A 7,500-nucleotide genomic window follows, 5' to 3' on the forward strand; every position below is an offset into this window, starting at 1 on the left:
CACACACACACACACACACACACACACACACACACACACACACACACACACACACACACACACACACACACAAACACACACACACACACACACACACACACACACACACATGTCAATGTTTGCAGATGACGCAAAATTAATGAGAAGAGTTGTGACAGACGAGGATTGTAGGATCCTCCAAGAGGACTTAAACAGGCTGCAGAGATGGTCAGGGAAATGGCTACTGGAGTTTAACACCAGTAAATGTAAAGTTATGGAAATGGGATCAGGTGACAGGAGACCAAAGGGACAGTACACAATGAAGGGGAACAGCCTACCTGTAACGATTCGAGAAAGAGACCTGGGAGTGGATGTGACACCTAATCTAACTCCTGAGGCACATATAAATAGGATAACGACAGCAGCGTACTCTACACTGGCGAAAATTAGAACTTCATTCAGAATCCTAAATGAGGAAGCTTTTAGGGCACTTTACACTGCCTACGTGACACCCGTCTTAGAGTATGCCGCGCCATCATGGAGCCCCCACCTGAAGAAACACATAAAGAAACTGGAGAAGGTTCAGAGGTTTGCGACGAGGCTTGTCCCAGAGTTACGAGGGATGGGATATGAAGAGCGGCTGAAGGAACTGAACCTAACGACACTAGAGAAAAGAAGGGAGAGAGGAGATATGATAGGGACATATAAAATACTCAGGGGAATTGACAAAGTGGAAATAGATGAAATGTTCACACGTAATAATAACAGAACGAGGGGACATGGGTGGAAACTGGAAACTCAGATGAGTCACAGAGATGTTAGGAAGTTTTCTTTTAGCGTGAGAGTAGTAGAAAAATGGAATGCACTTGGGGAACAGGTTGTGGAAGCAAATACTATTCATACTTTTAAAACTAGGTATGATAGGGAAATGGGACAGGAGTCATTGCTGTAAACAACCGATAGCTAGAAAGGCGGGATCCAAGAGTCAAAGCTCGATCCTGCAAGCACATATAGGTGAGTACATATAGGTGAGTACACACACACACACACACACACACACACACACACACACACACACACAGACACACACACACACACACACACACACACACACACACACACACACACACACACACACACACCCACCCACCTACCCACCCACACACACACACACACACACACACACACACACACACACACACACACACACACACACACCCACCCACCCACACACACACACACACACACACACACACACACACACACACACACACACACACACACACACACACACACACACACACACACACACACACACACACACACACACACACACACACTTGGTACTAGTTTTACATATTAATAGGATAACGACAGCAGCGTACTCTACACTGGCAAAAGTTAGAACATCATTCAGAAACCTAAGTAAGGGGGCATTTAGGGCGCTTTACACTGCCTACGTAAGGCCAGTCTTAGAGTATGCCGCCTCATCATGGAGACCCCATCTGAAGAAGCATATAATGAAACTGGAAAAGGTTCAGAGGTTTGCGACGAGACTCGTCCCAGAGCTACGAGGGATGGGGTATGAAGAGCGCCTGAGGGAACTGTGCCTTACGACACTAGAAAGAAGAAGGGAGAGGGGGGACATGATAGGAACGAATAAGATACTCAGAGGAATTGACAGAGTGGACATAGACGAAATGTTCACACGGAATAGTAACAGAACGAGAGGACATGGATGGAAGCTTGACACTCAGATGAGTCACAGAGATGTTAGGAAGTTTTCTTTTAGCGTGAGAGTAGTGGGGAAATGGAATGCACTTCAGGAACAGGTTGTGGAAGCAAATACTATTCATAATTTTCACACACATAATAATCACACACACACACACACACACACACACACACACACACACACACACACACACACACACACACACACACACACACACACACACACACACACACACACACACACACACACACACGAGGCGGGACCAAAGAGCCAGAGCTCAACCCCCGCAAGCACAATTAGGTGAGTACACACACACACACACACACACACACACACACACACACACACACACACACACACACACACACACACACACACACACACACGTCAATGTTTGCAGATGACGCAAAATTAATGAGAAGAGTTGTGACAGACGAGGATTGTAGGATCCTCCAAGAGGACTTAAACAGGCTGCAGAGATGGTCAGGGAAATGGCTACTGGAGTTTAACACCAGTAAATGTAAAGTTATGGAAATGGGATCAGGTGACAGGAGACCAAAGGGACAGTACACAATGAAGGGGAACAGCCTACCTGTAACGATTCGAGAAAGAGACCTGGGAGTGGATGTGACACCTAATCTAACTCCTGAGGCACATATAAATAGGATAACGACAGCAGCGTACTCTACACTGGCGAAAATTAGAACTTCATTCAGAAACCTAAATGAGGAAGCTTTTAGGGCACTTTACACTGCCTACGTGAGACCCGTCTTAGAGTATGCTGCGCCATCATGGAGCCCCCACCTGAAGAAACACATAAAGAAACTGGAGAAGGTTCAGAGGTTTGCGACGAGGCTTGTCCCAGAGTTACGAGGGATGGGATATGAAGAGCGGCTGAAGGAACTGAACCTAACGACACTAGAGAAAAGAAGGGAGAGAGGAGATATGATAGGGACATATAAAATACTCAGGGGAATTGACAAAGTGGAAATAGATGAAATGTTCACACGTAATAATAACAGAACGAGGGGACATGGGTGGAAACTGGAAACTCAGATGAGTCACAGAGATGTTAGGAAGTTTTCTTTTAGCGTGAGAGTAGTAGAAAAATGGAATGCACTTGGGGAACAGGTTGTGGAAGCAAATACTATTCATACTTTTAAAACTAGGTATGATAGGGAAATGGGACAGGAGTCATTGCTGTAAACAACCGATAGCTAGAAAGGCGGGATCCAAGAGTCAATGCTCGATCCTGCAAGCACATATAGGTGAGTACATATAGGTGAGTACACACACACACACACACACACACACACACACACACACACACACACACACACACACACACACACACACACACACACACCCACCCACCCACCCACACACACACACACACACACACACACACACACACACACACACACACACACACACACACACACACACACACACACACACACACACACACACACACACACACACACACACACACACACACACACACACACTTGGTACTAGTTTTACATATTAATAGGATAACGACAGCAGCGTACTCTACACTGGCAAAAGTTAGAACATCATTCAGAAACCTAAGTAAGGAGGCATTTAGGGCGCATTACACTGCCTACGTAAGGCCAGTCTTAGAGTATGCCGCCTCATCATGGAGTCCCCATCTGAAGAAGCATATAATGAAACTGGAAAAGGTTCAGAGGTTTGCAACGAGACTCGTCCCAGAGCTCCGAGGGATGGGGTATGAAGAGCGCCTGAGGGAACTGTGCCTTACGACACTAGAAAGAAGAAGGGAGAGGGGGGACATGATAGGAACGTATAAGATACTCAGAGGAATTGACAGAGTGGACATAGACGAAATGTTCACACGGAATAGTAACAGAACGAGAGGACATGGATGGAAGCTTGAAACTCAGATGAGTCACAGAGATGTTAGGAAGTTTTCTTTTAGCGTGAGAGTAGTGGGGAAATGGAATGCACTTCAGGAACAGGTTGTGGAAGCAAATACTATTCATAATTTTCACACACATAATAATCACACACACACACACACACACACACACACACACACACACACACACACACACACACACACACACACACACACACACACACACACACACATGTCAATGTTTGCAGATGACGCAAAATTAATGAGAAGAGTTGTGACAGACGAGGATTGTAGGATCCTCCAAGAGGACTTAAACAGGCTGCAGAGATGGTCAGGGAAATGGCTACTGGAGTTTAACACCAGTAAATGTAAAGGTATGGAAATGGGATCAGGTGACAGGAGACCAAAGGGACAGTACACAATGAAGGGGAACAGCCTACCTGTAACGATTCGAGAAAGAGACCTGGGAGTGGATGTGACACCTAATCTAACTCCTGAGGCACATATAAATAGGATAACGACAGCAGCGTACTCTACACTGGCGAAAATTAGAACTTCATTCAGAAACCTAAATGAGGAAGCTTTTAGGGCACTTTACACTGCCTACGTGACACCCGTCTTAGAGTATGCCGCGCCATCATGGAGCCCCCACCTGAAGAAACACATAAAGAAACTGGAGAAGGTTCAGAGGTTTGCGACGAGGCTTGTCCCAGAGTTACGAGGGATGGGATATGAAGAGCGGCTGAAGGAACTGAACCTAACGACACTAGAGAAAAGAAGGGAGAGAGGAGATATGATAGGGACATATAAAATACTCAGGGGAATTGACAAAGTGGAAATAGATGAAATGTTCACACGTAATAATAACAGAACGAGGGGACATGGGTGGAAACTGGAAACTCAGATGAGTCACAGAGATGTTAGGAAGTTTTCTTTTAGCGTGAGAGTAGTAGAAAAATGGAATGCACTTGGGGAACAGGTTGTGGAAGCAAATACTATTCATACTTTTAAAACTAGGTATGATAGGGAAATGGGACAGGAGTCATTGCTGTAAACAACCGATAGCTAGAAAGGCGGGATCCAAGAGTCAAAGCTCGATCCTGCAAGCACATATAGGTGAGTACATATAGGTGAGTACACACACACACACACACACACACACACACACACACACACACACACACACACACACACACACACACACACACACACACACACACACACACACACACACACACACACACACACTCACACACACACCCACCCACCCACCCACCCACCCACACACACACTCACACACACACACACACACACACACACACACACACACACACACACACACACACACACACACACACACACACACACACACACACTTGGTACTAGTTTTACATATTAATAGGATAACGACAGCAGCGTACTCTACACTGGCAAAAGTTAGAACATCATTCAGAAACCTAAGTAAGGAGGCATTTAGGGCGCTTTACACTGCCTACGTATGGCCAGTCTTAGAGTATGCCGCCTCATCATGGAGTCCCCATCTGAAGAAGCATATAATGAAACTGGAAAAGGTTCAGAGGTTTGCAACGAGACTCGTCCCAGAGCTACGAGGGATGGGGTATGAAGAGCGCCTGAGGGAACTGTGCCTTACGACACTAGAAAGAAGAAGGGAGAGGGGGGACATGATAGGAACGTATAAGATACTCAGAGGAATTGACAGAGTGGACATAGACGAAATGTTCACACGGAATAGTAACAGAACGAGAGGACATGGATGGAAGCTTGAAACTCAGATGAGTCACAGAGATGTTAGGAAGTTTTCTTTTAGCGTGAGAGTAGTGGGGAAATGGAATGCACTTCAGGAACAGGTTGTGGAAGCAAATACTATTCATAATTTTCACACACATAATAATCACACACACACACACACACACACACACACACACACACACACACACACACACACACACACACACACACACACACACACACACACACACACACACACACACACACACACACACACACACACACACACACACACACACACACACACACACACACACACATGTCAATGTTTGCAGATGACGCAAAATTAATGAGAAGAGTTGTGACAGACGAGGATTGTAGGATCCTCCAAGAGGACTTAAACAGGCTGCAGAGATGGTCAGGGAAATGGCTACTGGAGTTTAACACCAGTAAATGTAAAGGTTTGGAAATGGGATCAGGTGACAGGAGACCAAAGGGACAGTACACAATGAAGGGGAACAGCCTATCTGTAACGATTCGAGAAAGAGACCTGGGAGTGGATGTGACACCTAATCTAACTCCTGAGGCACATATAAATAGGATAACGACAGCAGCGTACTCTACACTGGCGAAAATTAGAACTTCATTCAGAAACCTAAATGAGGAAGCTTTTAGGGCACTTTACACTGCCTACGTGAGACCCGTCTTAGAGTATGCCGCGCCATCATGGAGCCCCCACCTGCAGAAACACATAAAGAAACTGGAGAAGGTTCAGAGGTTTGCGACGAGGCTTGTCCCAGAGTTACGAGGGATGGGATATGAAGAGCGGCTGAAGGAACTGAACCTAACGACACTAGAGAAAAGAAGGGAGAGAGGAGATATGATAGGGACATATAAAATACTCAGGGGAATTGACAAAGTGGAAATAGATGAAATGTTCACACGTAATAATAACAGAACGAGGGGACATGGGTGGAAACTGGAAACTCAGATGAGTCACAGAGATGTTAGGAAGTTTTCTTTTAGCGTGAGAGTAGTAGAAAAATGGAATGCACTTGGGGAACAGGTTGTGGAAGCAAATACTATTCATACTTTTAAAACTAGGTATGATAGGGAAATGGGACAGGAGTCATTGCTGTAAACAACCGATAGCTAGAAAGGCGGGATCCAAGAGTCAATGCTCGATCCTGCAAGCACATATAGGTGAGTACATATAGGTGAGTACACACACACACACACACACACACACACACACACACACACACACACACACACACACACACACACACACACACACACACACACACACACACACACACACACACACACACATGTCAATGTTTGCAGATGACGCAAAATTAATGAGAAGAGTTGTGACAGACGAGGATTGTAGGATCCTCCAAGAGGACTTAAACAGGCTGCAGAGATGGTCAGGGAAATGGCTACTGGAGTTTAACACCAGTAAATGTAAAGTTATGGAAATGGGATCAGGTGACAGGAGACCAAAGGGACAGTACACAATGAAGGGGAACAGCCTACCTGTAACGATTCGAGAAAGAGACCTGGGAGTGGATGTGACACCTAATCTAACTCCTGAGGCACATATAAATAGGATAACGACAGCAGCGTACTCTACACTGGCGAAAATTAGAACTTCATTCAGAAACCTAAATGAGGAAGCTTTTAGGGCACTTTACACTGCCTACGTGAGACCCGTCTTAGAGTATGCCGCGCCATCATGGAGCCCCCACCTGAAGAAACACATAAAGAAACTGGAGAAGGTTCAGAGGTTTGCGACGAGGCTTGTCCCAGAGTTACGAGGGATGGGATATGAAGAGCGGCTGAAGGAACTGAACCTAACGACACTAGAGAAAAGAAGGGAGAGAGGAGATATGATAGGGACATATAAAATACTCAGGGGAATTGACAAAGTGGAAATAGATGAAATGTTCACACGTAATAATAACAGAACGAGGGGACATGGGTGGAAACTGGAAACTCAGATGAGTCACAGAGATGTTAGGAAGTTTTCTTTTAGCGTGAGAGTAGTAGAAAAATGGAATGCACTTGGGGAACAGGTTGTGGAAGCAAATACTATTCATACTTTAAAAACTAGCTATGATAGGGAAATGGGACA

This window comes from Procambarus clarkii, chromosome 3, assembly GCF_040958095.1.
Source record: "Procambarus clarkii isolate CNS0578487 chromosome 3, FALCON_Pclarkii_2.0, whole genome shotgun sequence".
Lineage (NCBI taxonomy): Eukaryota > Metazoa > Arthropoda > Malacostraca > Decapoda > Cambaridae > Procambarus > Procambarus clarkii.